The sequence below is a fragment of the Aethalodelphis obliquidens genome, unplaced genomic scaffold (assembly GCF_003676395.1).
Source record: "Aethalodelphis obliquidens isolate GAN/ISIS:26980383/991018 unplaced genomic scaffold, ASM367639v1 scaffold40, whole genome shotgun sequence".
NCBI lineage: Eukaryota > Metazoa > Chordata > Mammalia > Artiodactyla > Delphinidae > Aethalodelphis > Aethalodelphis obliquidens.
In genome coordinates, this window is record NW_020837984.1 from 8,966,739 (window position 1) to 8,981,842 (window position 15,104).

The following is a 15,104-nucleotide window of genomic DNA, read 5'->3' on the forward strand; positions in this document are numbered from 1 at the left end:
AACGTATCTTTAAAACAGCAGTTAAGTGGAAGCACAAAGACAAAATTATTTCATGTGGAATTAAAAAGAAAATGTTACATGAAGTGTGTGAGTATAAAAGTTATAAGAGCTAGGAGACACAACTGGAAGATACGGTATAAAGAAAATTAAATTTATTCAATAATGTGTTCACCTCTATTTTATCGTCCATATTTTTTAAATTTATTTATTTTTGGCTGCATTGGGTCTTCATTGTGCGCGGGCTTTCTCTAGTTGCGGCGAGTGGGGGCTACTCTTGATTGTGCGCGGGCTTCTCATTGCGGTGGCTTCTTTTGTTGCAGAGTACAGGCTCTAGGTGCGTGGGCTTCAGTAGTTACGGCACGTGGGCTCAGTAGCTGTGGCTCACGGGCTCTAGAGCACAGGCCAGTAGTTGTGGTGCACGGGCTTAGTTGTTCCGCAGCATGTGGGATCTTCCCGGACCAGGGCTCAAACCCGTGTCCCCTGTATCAGCAGGCGGACTCTCAACCACTGTGCCACCAGGGAAGCCCTATACTGGCCTATTATTTGATTCTGTAAATTAACCTCACCCAACTCCTTAAAATCAGGGATGACATAAACATAAATGAAATGACAGTACATTTGAGAGAGCTGGTAGATTCAGATTGAGAGATTTTTCTCTCAATAGACACAATTTCTCACCAACTGTGCTTTTAAAGCATAGCTTTGTGTTTAATAGATTCACCTTGTGAAATTGAGTATTCTTTATGCTATTCACTTCTGTCACCTTAACTAAGAAAACAAAGCATTTTATTGCCTCCTTTCTTCATGGACAGAGTCCAGGCCCAGGAAATTGTGCCCTTAAGAAGCGTGATAATTTGTGAAGAGCCCATGCCTTTCATAATCATTTTACTAGAATTTGATGAAATTCACATGGGTGAAGTATAGAGCAGAAGACAGTACATGTTAAACAGATAATGTTGGATTTAAAAACTTTCTAGAAAAGTTACAATCTGAATAAAATAAACCTTAGGAGAGAATTGGCCTCTAAACATCCTTATACTGGTAATGTTTCCTAAACAACAAAGAAAGATGGTCAGCAAAAACTTTTTCAAAAAAGTAAAAAAACAATGGATTGTTTTTAATTATAAGAAACCATAGGGACTTCCCTGGCAGTCCAGTGGTTAAGACTTCACCTTCCAATGCAGGGGTGCTCCTGGTCAGGGAGCTAAGATCCTACATGCCTCACAGCCAAAAAACCAAAACATAAAACAGAAACAATATTGTAACAAATTCAATAAAGACTTTAAAAATGGTCCACATCAAAAATAAATAAATACATAAAAACAATCTTGGAAAAAAAAAAAAAAAAAGAAATCATAAAGGAGGAAAAAAAACCCCTACAATCCTCCTGCCAATTAAACCATATTTTACATAAAAGTAATACATACATGTTAGGAAGTCAGTGAAATGGTGTTAAATGAAAACCAAAAGCCCCTTCCTTCCCCCAAGGATAAACTCTCTTGAAAATGTGTTGTTGTTGTTGTTTTTATCCTTACAGGAAGAAAAAAGAATACAAACATTTATTTTGAAAGTTAAAAACAAAGTGAAGGGCTATACAGTGAAAAGAAATTTTGTTTACTCACCTAACTCCCACCCACTTAAACCCCATTTTTTTCTCCTTGTTGAGAGTACAGAAATATGTGATGCATAACCCAAGTATGTATGTGAATGTGTGGGTGTGTGTTTGTAATCTTCCCCTTATGTACATAAATCATAGCACACTAAATACACTGTTCCACACTTTGCTTTTTGCTCTCAATAATATCTCTTATAGCTATGTTGATAGCAATAGAGCCACCTCATTCATTTGATCAGCTATGTAGTATTCCATTGAATGGATATACCACAATTTACACACTTAGTCACCAGTCAATGGACTTTTACGTTCTCTTCAATCTTTTTTTAAATTTATTTTTGTCATTAATTTATTTTTATTATTAATTTATTTATTTTTGGCTGCGTTGGATCTTTGTTGCTGCATGCGGGCTTTCTCTAGTTGCAGCGAGCAGGGCTACTCTTCATTGCGGTGCGCAGGCTTCTCATTGCAGTGGCTTCTCTTGTTGCAGAGCACGGGCTCTAGGTCCATGGGCTTCAGTAGTTGTGGCTCGCGGGCTCTAGAGCACAGGCTCAGTAGTTGTGGCGCACAGGCTTAGTTGCTCTGCGGTATATGGGATCTTCCTGGACAAGGGCTCGAACCCATGTCCCGTGCATTGGCAGGTGGATTCTTGACCACAGCACCACCAGGGAAGTCCCTCAATCTTTTACTATACTGTAAAAATGCTGTACTATTTATGTAAGTATGTTATTTCACGCATGTACAAGTGCATACGTGGAATAAATTCTTAAAAGAAAGCACAATGGATTTTTTTGACACTGTTGAATCTGATTCACTTTAAAAGCAGCAGCCTTCTGGATCCTTTAGTAATATGTATATTTAATACTATCTTAATTGGTTTTCTTCTAAACTCCCCTTTTTTTTTTTTTTTTTAACAAGACCTTGATTAAACCAGCCATAATATTTCTCAAGGAATATCGGCCAGGGACAAAGTTTTTTAGAAGGTACCTTTCTGATATACAAACTTAAGAGCTTGGCTATGAAAAACAAAAGACAACAGAAATAGGTTCTTAGTCGTTCCTTTGAAATTGGAATAAGAATCCATGATCTTTATGATTTTTATGGCTTTAAACAACTTTAACAAAACAAGAAACATATCCATGTGTGGGTTTCTGAGTATCAATCGGTTCTCATACAGCCTAAAAGGGTTAGTGACTCAGCAGGAGTATGTAAGCTTTGCGGTATTTTCCCATTAGTGTCACCTGGTACTTTGTGGGCTGTATTGACACTATTAGCCATACTAAAGTTTCATAAGGTTTATGATACCTACCACACAGGATTGTGGTAAAATTAAATTACATAATACTCACATAGGTGCTTGACACTCAGTAGATAAAAGATAAATGTTATTTTTCTTCACTACTTAAACTGTGCTTAGTGAAAGAAGAAAACCATTTGATACATTGCTAAGGTACCAGCCTAGTCTAGTGGAAAATTAAACAGGCTAAAATTTTTTTAACATGAAAAAAGAAAGTCTAATGTGCAGATTTGAGTCTTTTGTATACCCTTTATAGCTTATAATAAGAAATATCAAAGAAAAATAAAGATAAAAGATAATTTTAAGATTCTAGTGGCTTTGGTATTGCCAATAATGTCAATTAGTGGACAGTTTTTTTTTATCCTGAAGGGAAAGAGGCCATATCACTCTACTACCTTCCTCTAGTATTACAGTTCAAATATGGTAGAATTACTTAAACACAGCAGTTCATGCATAGAAGAAAATATTACTATAATGAAAAAGTATATGCAAATAAGGATATTAATGGTAATGTGAAAAAGAACTAAACAAAATTACAATCCGTAGAGGGATTTACAGCTGGAAGAAACCTTTAAGATTATTTAGTAAAATCCCTTTGCATTTCTTTTTAAAGAATTGATCTAATGACAAGGATCTTTAAAGTTTAAATATTTTTGGTTTGCTTATAAAAAACAAAATGCCTTTCTATAACACACCCAAGGAAAAATAGGGGTGGATTAAATGAAAAAACAGATAAGTTTAGAAATGGATGCAAACCAGGAGCTTTTGCCTTGTCTCTGCTCTGCTGGCAGGTCCTCTGGGGCAGAACTGAGCTCCAGCAATTAGCACCTCACCAGGGGAGAAAGTTTTAAGAACTCTCGACTAAGCCATTCACAACACAGAATAAATTCTTGCACATTACTCTAGGGGGGAAATATCTACATTGGCCATGCTTTTGCAACCCCAAGAGCTAATAATTAACCATGGTTTAATGTGTTTGTTGGGGTAATAATGTAGACCAATTGTCCTTTAACTCAGCTATCAAACTCAAAATTTTTCAGAATTTTCTTGAACTTAGAGATGGGTTGAAAGTAAGATTAAAATGATTACATTGTACTTTCAAATGAAATTATGACCTCATTCCTTCATTTCGTATGTATATGAATATGTATATGTATAGTTACATATAAATTTTAATTTCAATCTTCTAGTGGGAAAATAAAAACAAATATCTTAGAAACCATACCACTTTTAGACAAAACATGAAAATTTTTTTAAAAAGGTGATTTGTTAAAAATTCTTCCTCTGTACTGTTTGTTTTCTCTTTTTTCTCATTTAGTAAAAGAAAAAAAAAGCATTTTATGCATTTTGCATTTCAACTACTAAATCCTTAAGGATTAAGACAGATTTAAATGAAAGAGGAGCTTATGTAAATACAATCACCTGTGAATTGGAAATGGGAACAATTTTCTTTTCTGCTCAGATACCAATGTCCTGTTGAGAAGAAGATTCTCCAAAGTGCTCAAGCAAGTGCTTAGAATGAAAACAGCCAGCGTGGAGTGGAGAACTGGGAAGCCGGGGAGGATGCTTTATTTTCTGGGGGTGATACTGCAACTTTTAAGTTAATAGCTTAAGGGGAAGTAAAATCTGTAACTTAGGTAGAAATGGACTTCGTTGTATTCCTTCAACACAATTCTAATTTATGATCAAGAATTTAATTGCCCAGGTGTCAGGTCTTTTTTTTTTTTTTCTGAATCTATTTACTACAATTGTCTAATGGTAAGTGATTATCTCCTATGTTCATCCCTTAGATGCTGACTGCCAGGCATGCTGGAGCAACTTCTCTTTTAATACCCCTAGGCTCTAGTTGACACAGTTCTGCATGCCCTGGGTTCACTTTTCCAAGCACAGGCACCACAGCCCTTTTTAAAATGTGTTACTCTTGAAAGAAGAGGGATAATTGTTTGGTTTTAAATTGGTTGTAAGTTGTGAGGTGGGTCTATTATCCATATTAAGATGTAAAATTAAACACAACCACTATCAGGTTTCCCAGGAGGATTTTCTTTATTCTCAGATCCTTCCATTTCATTTCTTGACCACTGCCTCCTTCCCCAACCCATGTTAGTCTGCTGACCATTCGGGGGAAAAGAAAAAAGAATGAAGGGCAGAAAAGAGTTCTAAGCTGGTATCAGTCTGCTGGGTCATGGGTAACTCAGATCATCCACGAAAATTATCCAAACAGCTTCCTTTAAAAAGACTAACAGAAGGAATTTCAAGGCTTGAAATTGAAATGCCCATCCTCCTTCACCTCCATCTATCCACAACTCTCCTATCCTTCAAGACTTGGCTTAATTGCCACTGTCTCTATAAAGCTGCAATCTGAAGTGATTCTTCCTCCTCAAATTCCCATAGAGTTATTCAGTATAATTAACTCATTTGGCTTTGCAGCATCACCTCCCTTTGAGCTCAAACTGCTATTATTATTTACTATTCCATGGATCTATATCTTATTTCACTAGATTGTAAACACTCGAAGGGTGGGATCTACATCTTATATTCTCTAACAGCCTAACATCATGCTTTGTACCTAGTGGACTTTTAATAATTATTGTTGATTTAAAAATAAGCATGAGGCAACTGGTTCACATGAAAAGTCCAGGACTTAGGTAAATGACACATTTGGTGAGTATTTCCATAAAAGGATAATGTTCCTGCTTTGGTCTTGATTAGCCCATTTTGTTTTCTAAAACATCAGTCTCAAATACTGAATTTTCTCAGTTTCCCAAGAACAGGATCCTAATAGACAGTCTTTAATTCAAACACAAAGCTCATTCATTCTCAACTTTCCTCAAGATTTTCATGATCTAAAGTCACAATAGTCATGATATTCAAGGAGCATTTAGCTGACAATTTTTATATCCTAGTCAATGACTTTTGTACTTTAAAAATACTGAAAATCATAACTATAATGTTATATTCTGTATACAAGCTTCTTGCACTATAAAATAGGAGGATCTTTCTATTTTAGACCAACAAAAGGTAGAGTTTTTTTCCCTCTCACTAGAAAAAATTGCTACTATTTTCTACTCTTTTAACTCTCAAAACAAAATGAACATCATGTAGTTAATTATATCTACTTAGTAAAAGATAGTAATAATAAATGTAAGAAATCAGAATATGCCACCCCCAAATATGCCACTCTGGCATAAGAGCTGAAGGCAACTGAGAAAAAGCAGACGCAGGATGAGCTCTCTGCCGTCCTCCAGCTACCTGAAAACAGATCATAAATTCCCCTTGTGAAGGTGTCCCTCCCCCACCCCACTTCCCAGACCAGGAGGGGAATAACAACCTTATCACCAAAGACAATATGACACCAAGAAAAAGTCTACACAAACAAATCTTACTAACTAGCCCTTATCTACTATTAGTTCCCAGCATATGTGCCTTCCTACAATTTACTGCCCCTAGAGCCCCAAGGTTCCTTTCCATTATCTTGTCACTTCTCTTTAAATTTACCCTCCTTTGTCCAAACAGTATAAAGGCCTGCAAGCCTAGCTGTTTCCTTAGGGGTTTTCTCTTCTCTCTACGAAGTCCCCAGGGCCAGGTAAAACTTGTAACATCAAATAAATCCCTATGCCTTTTCTCCTCTTAACCTGCCTGCTGTCAGTTTATTTCACAGAACCAGCCAGAGAACCTAAGAGGATAGAGGAAAATTTTCCTCCCCCGTATATACATATTTTGATAGTGAACATAAAGCACGGGCTCCCGGCTAGACATTTACAACTAGCCTCCTGTTTATATTTCTTGAGGCAAGAAATAGATGGGCTCCAGGTTAGATATTTACAGCCAGCCTCCTGTTTACACTTCCGGATAAAAATAACAACAGGAACAGGGTAAATAGCTGGACTTTGTCTCTGGTGGACACTTTAAGATAAGAGTAATGGCAGGGGCAGAGAGGAGCTGAGTCCTGCCCAGATAAAAGATAAAGAGACCACATATTTCTCATTCTTGAGGTCAAGGAGACCTCCCCAACTACACATGCACAGAAAAGCTCCTTGGGGGTCAAAAAGGAGGGGGCACTACCCCATAATAGGTGATGCCAAGCCTCCCACAGGTCTCTGTGCTGGAATCCATCTTGGCAAAAAGTTATGCACGCATGTTGCAGAGGGTCCTAGGGCAGGTCAGGTGTGGAAAAAGAAACAAGAAAATTAGCCAAAGGTAGGGCTTCCCTGGTGGCGCAGTGCTTGAGAATCTGCCTGCCAATGCAGGGAACACGGGTTCGAGCCCTGGTCTGGGAGGATCCCACATGCCGCGGAGCAACTAGGCCCGTGAGCCACAACTACTGAGCCTGCGTGTCTGGAGCCTGTGCTCCGCAACAAGAGAGGCCGCGAAAGTGAGAGGTCTGCGCATCGCGATGAAGAGTGGCCCCCGCTCGCCGCAACTAAAGAAAGCCCTCGCACAGAAACGAAGACCCAACACAGCCAAAAATAAATTAATTAATTAATAAATTAAAAGAAAAGAAAAAGAAAATTAGCCAAAGGTAAACAAAGAGCCAGAAGAGCTGCCCTACCTAAATGATTTAACCAAGGGGTCCCCAACCCCTGGGCCGTGGACCGGTACTGGTCTGTAGCCTGTTTGGAACCGGGCCACACAGCAGGAGGTGAGTGGCGGGCCAGTGAGTGAAGCTTCATCTGTAGCTCTCCATCGCTCCCCATCGCTCGCATTACCGCCTGAACCACCAACCCCTTCGCCACCAGCCCCCAGTCCGTGAAAATATTGTCTTCTACAAAACCGGTCCCTGGTGCCAAACAGGTTGGAGACCGCTGATTTAACCGCCTCTTTACTGCGCTCCTCCTCATTACGGAGGATGCCCACACCCTTTTCTCTCAGCGTGTGTATCTCTGCTTTGCTTCTGTCTTAATTAAACAAACTGCTTCTCTGTGTGCTCTCCCACTTGTTGTGCTGTATCTGTAATAATAAACTTTGTACCTGTTTTTATCATTTTTGCCTCCTTGAAACATTCTTGCTTTCAAATGGGGCAAGAGCCAGGGGAACTTTGCTTCTAGCCTCTAGTCCTTTCTGGTCTAGTGACTAGGATTCCTGGTTTTTATCCAGGCTACCCAGGTTCAATTCCTGGGCAGGGAACTAAGATCCTGCTTTGAGCCACGGCTCACTGCTGTCTCCTCCAGATCAGAAACAGCTTCTGACCGTTCTATTTATGAATTTAGGAACAGAAACAACAACGGAGCTCATTTTTTAAAATGTATTTAAAAGGCATAAATGTCTAAAAAATAAAGTCCTTGGAAAAATAAAATCTACCAAAGGGGGGAAAAAAAGGCATAAATGTCAACTGAGGAAAAAGTAAGACAGGAAGATGTTAAAATAAGGAGAGAGATTTCAGTCTAAGATTCAAAAAAATTTTTGCTAAGCTTCTGTTCTGTTAGGGAATTCAGAGCTATAAATTTAAGCTTCATTTGGTTTAGGGGAATTCAGTTTTTCCATACAAAGGAGCAGCTCTCAATTTAACACCTTGGTAAGTGGCCTAAGGAAGTTGATAACAAAGCCCTTTGCAATAGCTGCCCACCTTTTCATTCATTATTTATTTATTTATTTTTGGCTGTGTTGGGTCTTTGTTGCTGTGCTCGGGCTTTCTTTAGTTGCGAGGAGTGGGGGCTACTCTTTGTTGTGATGCGCGGGCTTCTCGCTGCGGTGGCTTCGCCTGTTGTGGAGCATGGCCTCAGTTACTCCGCGGCACGCGGGATCTTCCCGGACCGGGGATGGAACCCGTGTCCCCTGCACTGGCAGACAGATTCTTAACCACTGCGCCACCAGGGAAGCCCTGCCCACATTTTTAGTAGAAAATCATAGGAGTCTGGGAGGACGGCGCATCCTTTGACAATGGTTTAGCGATCACTTGGATTAAGTTGGAAAACACTAATGGCCTGCAAGGTCTCTCCTAAAGAGCCCAGCCCCAGGACCAGAATACAGAACACTGCATCTCAGAGCTGGAACAGGCCTCACTGATGCTTAGTCCAGTGGTCCCAAACTTGGACTCAACTAGAAGCTTCAAAAAAAACCAAAACAAAACAACCCTCAGGACTTCTATTTCCAGAAAAGTGAAGTAGATGTTATTTTCTCTATTCCTCCAAGTATAACTTAAAACCCTGGACATCATATATAAAATAAACATTAAAAGGCTCTGAAAAGTTGAGAGAAGAAGGCAGACTGGATAGGGAGTTCAGGCCCCCCAAGGAAAAACATGCTGCTGAGTTCCCTGGGTTTGGTTTGGTTTTTTGGTTTGGTTTGTTTGTTTGTTTTTGCCTTATGCATTGCAGAAGGCAATGACCTGGAAATGTCAATAAGTGCAGACAAAAAAGCTTCTACATAAGCTGCTCTCTCCAGCCAAAGAAGCAGCCTGGCAAGAGAAAAAACCTCCAGGCAATAAGCTGCTCTACTCCAGCCAAACACCACGGAAAAGAACTGTGGCCCTACTACCACCCACACCCGCAAATGCCAAGTGGGGAGCCTAGAATTCCACTCAGGCCATGCTCTAAAGATACATCCTAACCCCACCACTGGGGTGCTATCAGAAAAGGCTAAGTACGATTCCAGGACTTTCATCCCCATAGGGATAGGCAGTCTGGGGCTAACTCCATGGTATCAGTGGAGACTACATGGGGAGTCTGGACCTCCATCCCACAAAGCAGCAGTGAGGCAACCCTCCTCCACTTCCTTGTTACGGTGGTGTCAGAGGAGGGTTAGTGGATGATCAGGACTTGTCTCAGCAATAAGAAGGCCAGTCCCCTCTTGGTGCCAGTAGAGGCAACAATGAGGCACTCCTACACCTTCCAGCCAGGGAACTATTAGTGGAAGCTTAGTGGGGAGCTGGAATTCCACCCTCACCCAGCAGTACAAGTAGTTTCCCCCACACCCCAGTTGGGTGTCAACATAGGCTGAGGAAGAGACCTAGATGTCTACCCCAAGCTGACAATAATGAGGTGGTACTCCCCTCTTCCTCTGCCAGAGTGCTATCAGAGAAAGCCAGCTAAAACAAAAGATTTAAGTAAGACTCAGAGTAAGATTTAAGATCTCATAATATAATAATCAAAATGTCCAGGTTTCAATTGAAAATCACTTGTCATACCATGAACCAGAAAGATCTCAAATTATATAAAAAAGACAATAGATGCCAACACTGAGATGACAGAAATATTAGGATTATCTGACAAGGATTTTAGACAGCCATTATAAAAATGCTTCAATGAGCAACTATAAGCATACTTGAAACAAAGGAAAAAATAGAAAGTCTCAGCGTAAGTAATGTCTATATAATGTAATACCTATAACAACCACTAAAAAGCTATAACAAAGAGATACACTCAAAAACTGTAAATTAAAATGTGTTTCTACAAAATGTTCAAATAACCCACAGGAGGGCAAGAAAAAGAAAACAAAAACAAAATCCAGAGAGAACAAACAGAAAATAAAAATAAAATGGCAGACTTGAGCTCTAATATATTAATAATTTCAGTAAATGAGAATGGTCTAGATATACCAATTAAAAGACAGAGATTGACAGAAAGAATTAAAAAAACATGACCCAACTATATACTGTCTACAAGAAATTCACTTCAAATATAATCAAAGAGACAGGTTGAAAACAAACCAAAACAATGGAAAAAAGAAATATCATGCAAATATTAATCAAAGGAAAGCAGGAGTGTCTATGTTAATATCAGATAAAGTATAGACTTCAGAACAAAGAAAATTACAAGATCAGAGAAGGGCCTTACATAATGATAAAAGGATCATTTCACCAAGAAGACATAGCAATCTTAAATGTGTATACACCAAACAACAGAGCTGCAAAATATGAGAAGCAAAAAGGTAGACTTGAAAGGACAGAGAGGCAAGTATACAATTACAGTTGGAAACTTCAACATCCCTCTCTCAACAAGTAGACAGAAAATTAGCAGGATATAGAAGAACTCAACAACATCAAACAACAGGATCTAATTGACATTTAGTGAACACTCCACCCAACAAAAGCAGAAAACACATTCTTTTCAAGTGTCCCTGAATATTCCCAAGATAAACCATATTTTGGGCAATAAAGCAAAGCTAAACAAATTTTGAAAAAATGAAATCATGTAGAGTATATTCTCTGACCATGATGGAATAAAATTAGAAATCAAAAATGGAAAGGTAACAGAAATTCTCCAAACACTTGAAAACAACATGAAAATACAGCATATCAAAAATTGTTGGACACAGCTGAAGCAGAGCTGAGGGAAAATTTTATAGCACTAAGTGCATACATTAGAGAAGAGGAAGAATCTCAAATCAAATATTTAAACTCTCACCTCAAAAACCTAAAAAAAGAAGAAGGGAGGAAAAAAGCAGAAGGAAGAAAATATTAAAGATCAGAGCATAAATCAATAAAATCAAAAATGAGAAAACCAATGAAATAAAGAACTATTCTGTGAAAATATCAATAAAATTGACAAACCTCTAGCATGACTGACACAGAAAAAACAGAGGCAAGACACAAATTACTAATATTTGTAATAAAACAAGGATATCACTGTAGACTCTACAGACACAAATAATAATAAGTGAATACTAAAAACAACTCTACATTCAGAATCTTGACAACTTAGGTGAACTAACACAACTCATATAATATGAAATAGATAATCTGAATCACCCTATAACTATTAAAGAAATTAAATTCATAATTTCAAAGCTTCTAAAATAGAAATCTCCAATCCTAGATCGTTTTTCCAGAGAATTTTTTTAAATGTTTAAAAGAATTAACACTCATTCTACACAATCTCTTCCAGAAAATAGAAGAGGAGGAAACACTTCTCAATTAATTTTATGAAATTAGCACTACTCTGATAGCCAAAATAGACAAAGAAAACAAAAGAAAGAAAGAAAACTATAGGCCAACATCTCTCATGATTACAGATGAAAAAATAGTTTATAAAATTGTAACAAATAGAATTCATCAATATTTGAAAAGAACTATACATTATGACTAAGTGTAGTTTATTCCAGGAACCTAAAGGTGTTGCAATATTTGAAAATCAATCAGTGTACTCTATCACAGTAACAGGCTGTGAAAACCACATAATCATATAAACTGATACAGAAAAAAATTTGGACTAGATTCAACACTCATTCATGATTTAAAACTCTTAGGAAAATAGGAACATTAAGGGCAAATTAAAAAAAATCTACAGCTAACATACTCAATGGTGAAATAATGAGCACTTTCTGTTATGAACTGAACTGTGTCCCCCAAATGCATATGTTGAAGATATAACCCCCCAGTACCTCAGAATTTGACTCTATTTGGACACTGGGCCTTTAAAGAGATAATTAAATTAAAATGAGGCTCTTAGTGTGTCTGATTGGTGTTCTCATAAGCAGAAGGAGATTAGGACACACAGAGAGACACCATGGGTGTGCATACACAGAGGAATGACGGTGTGAAGAGACAGCGGGAGACCAGGCCAGCCATGTGCAAGTCAAAAAGAGCAGACTCAAAGGAAACCAAACCTGCTGACTCTTTGATCTCACATTTCTAACTTCCAGAACTGTGAGAAAATCAATTTCTTTTGTTTTAGCCACCATTCTGTGGTATTTTGTTATGGCAGCCCTAGAAAACTAGTACACTTTCCCTTTAAGATCAGAAAAGGGCAAGGATATCTGTTCTCTCCACTCTTAACATAGTGCTGGAAGTTCTAGCCAGTGCAATAAGGCAAGAAAAGGAAATAAAATGTATACAGATTGGGAAGGAAGAAATAAAACCTCTGTTCTTGCCCATGATATGAATGCCTATGTAGAAAATCCCAAGGAATCTACAAAAAGTATCCTAGAATTAATAAGTGATTTCAGTAAGGTCATAATATACAAGGTTAACATATAAAATTAGTTGTATTTTCATATACTAGTAATGAATACATTGACATCAAAATTTAAAATGCCATACCATTTATAATCTGTCAAAAAAAAAGAGATACTTAAGTGTGAATCTAACAGAACATTTATAGGACTTTTGCACTGAAAACTACACAGTGCTGATGAAAGAAATCAAAGAAGATCTAAATAAATGGATAGACATACTGTGTCACGGGTTGGAAGATATGAAATAGTAAAGATCTCAATTCTCTCCAAATTGGTAAACACAATTCCTATCAAAATCCCATTGAAGGGGGCTTCCCTGGTGGCGCAGTGGTTGAGAGTCCGCCTGCCGATGCAGGGGACACAGGTTCGTGCCCCTATCCAGGAAGATGCCACATGCCACGAAGCGGCTAGGCCCGTGAGCCATGGCTGCTGAGCCTGCACGTCCGGAGTCTGTGCTCCACAACAGAAGAGGCCACAACAGTGAGAGGCCCATGTACCACAAAAAAAAAAATCCCATTAAGATTTTTTTGTGGATATAGGCAAGATTATTCTAAGATTTATTATTCAAAAGAACTAGAATAACTAAGAAGAGTACAGAAGGAGAAAACATTCTATTTGATTTTAATACGTATAGCTAGAGTAATCAGACTAACAAGGACTGGTGCAGGGTAAACACATATATAAATGGAACAGAATAGAAAACCCAGAAATAAATCCATACAAATATGTCCAACTCGATTTTTTTAGTTTTTTTAAAATTTTTATTTTTTTATTGAAATATAGTTGGTTTACAATGTTCCAGGTATACAGCAAAGTGATTCAGTTATATGTATATAGATATATATATACATATATATATATGTATATATATATATATACACGTATATATATATATTCTTTTTCAGATTCTTTTCCATTATAGGTTATTACAAGATATTGAATATACTTTCCTGTGCTATACAGTAGGACCTTGTTGTTTATCCATTTTATATATGGTAGTCTGCACCTGTTAATCCCAAATTCCAAATGTATCCCTCCCCACCTTTCCCCTTTGGTAACCATAAGTTTGTTTTCTATGTCTGTGAGTCTGTTTCTGTTTTGTAAATAAGTTCATTTGTATCATTTTTTAAGATTCCACTCTGTGATATCATATGATATTTGTCTTTGTCTGACTTACTTCATTTGGTATGATAATCTCTAGGTCAATCCACGTTGCTGCAAACGGCATTATCTCATTTTTTTTTTTATGGCTGATTATAGCAGCTTTATTCTAATAGACCCAAACTGGAAAAAATCTAGATGTTCTTTACCAGGTGAACAGTTAAACATATTGTGGTACATCTGTACCGTGTAATACTACTCTACAATAATAAGTAATAAACTACTGATACATGAAACAACCTGGATAAATTTCCAGAGAATTATGTTGAGTGAAAAAAACCAATCTCAGAAGATTACATGCTGTATGATTCCATTTATATAATATTCTTGAAATGATAAAATCATAGACATGGAGAACAGATTAGTAAATTGACAAATAGTTCCTAAAGCTCACAATGAGATTGCATCAGTTTCCTACCAGCCAGAGTGGAAAGACCTTGCTGAATATGTGGGAAGTTTAATAGAGACCCCAGATTGGTCAAACCTCAGTAGTGGGGCTAAAGTCAACATACACGGTAACCTTAGACATGTCCTAAGAAAACCTTCAAAGCAAGGCTGGAAAAGATCAAGCTAATCTGCAAATAACTTCCTACCAGAACAAAGTCAAACACTGTTTACAGGTACAAAACAATATCTCACACTCCGTAATGTGAAATTTAAGTCCAACATCCAGTAAAAAATCACTAGACATTCAAATTACACAGGAAAATGTGACCCATAACCCAGAAAAAAAAATTGGTTGATAGGAACAGACCCAGAAATGACAGATGATGAAGTTGGTAGACAAGAACTTTAAAAGAACTATCAGAAGTAATATAAATGTGCTCATTGTTCTCTATTGGTCTGAGTAGTGGTCTACGTATCCATTGCGCTGAACATAGCAATCGCTTCACGTTATAACTCTTATTTTGACTCTTTGTTAAAAACAAAAATAACCCAACCAAGTGTGTTTTAAATGGCTTGGATAGAGTTGCTTCATATACACCCTGCAATAGTGCAAGGACAGTGTCCAAGGTCCAGATGATCTCTGCCCTGGATAATCTCTGTGCAATGTCAAAATGTATTACTGGAAAAAGACAGAGTGGGTGGTTTAAGAAAGTCCTTCCTGGGATGTGCCAGCTGTTTTGCAGCCACATACTT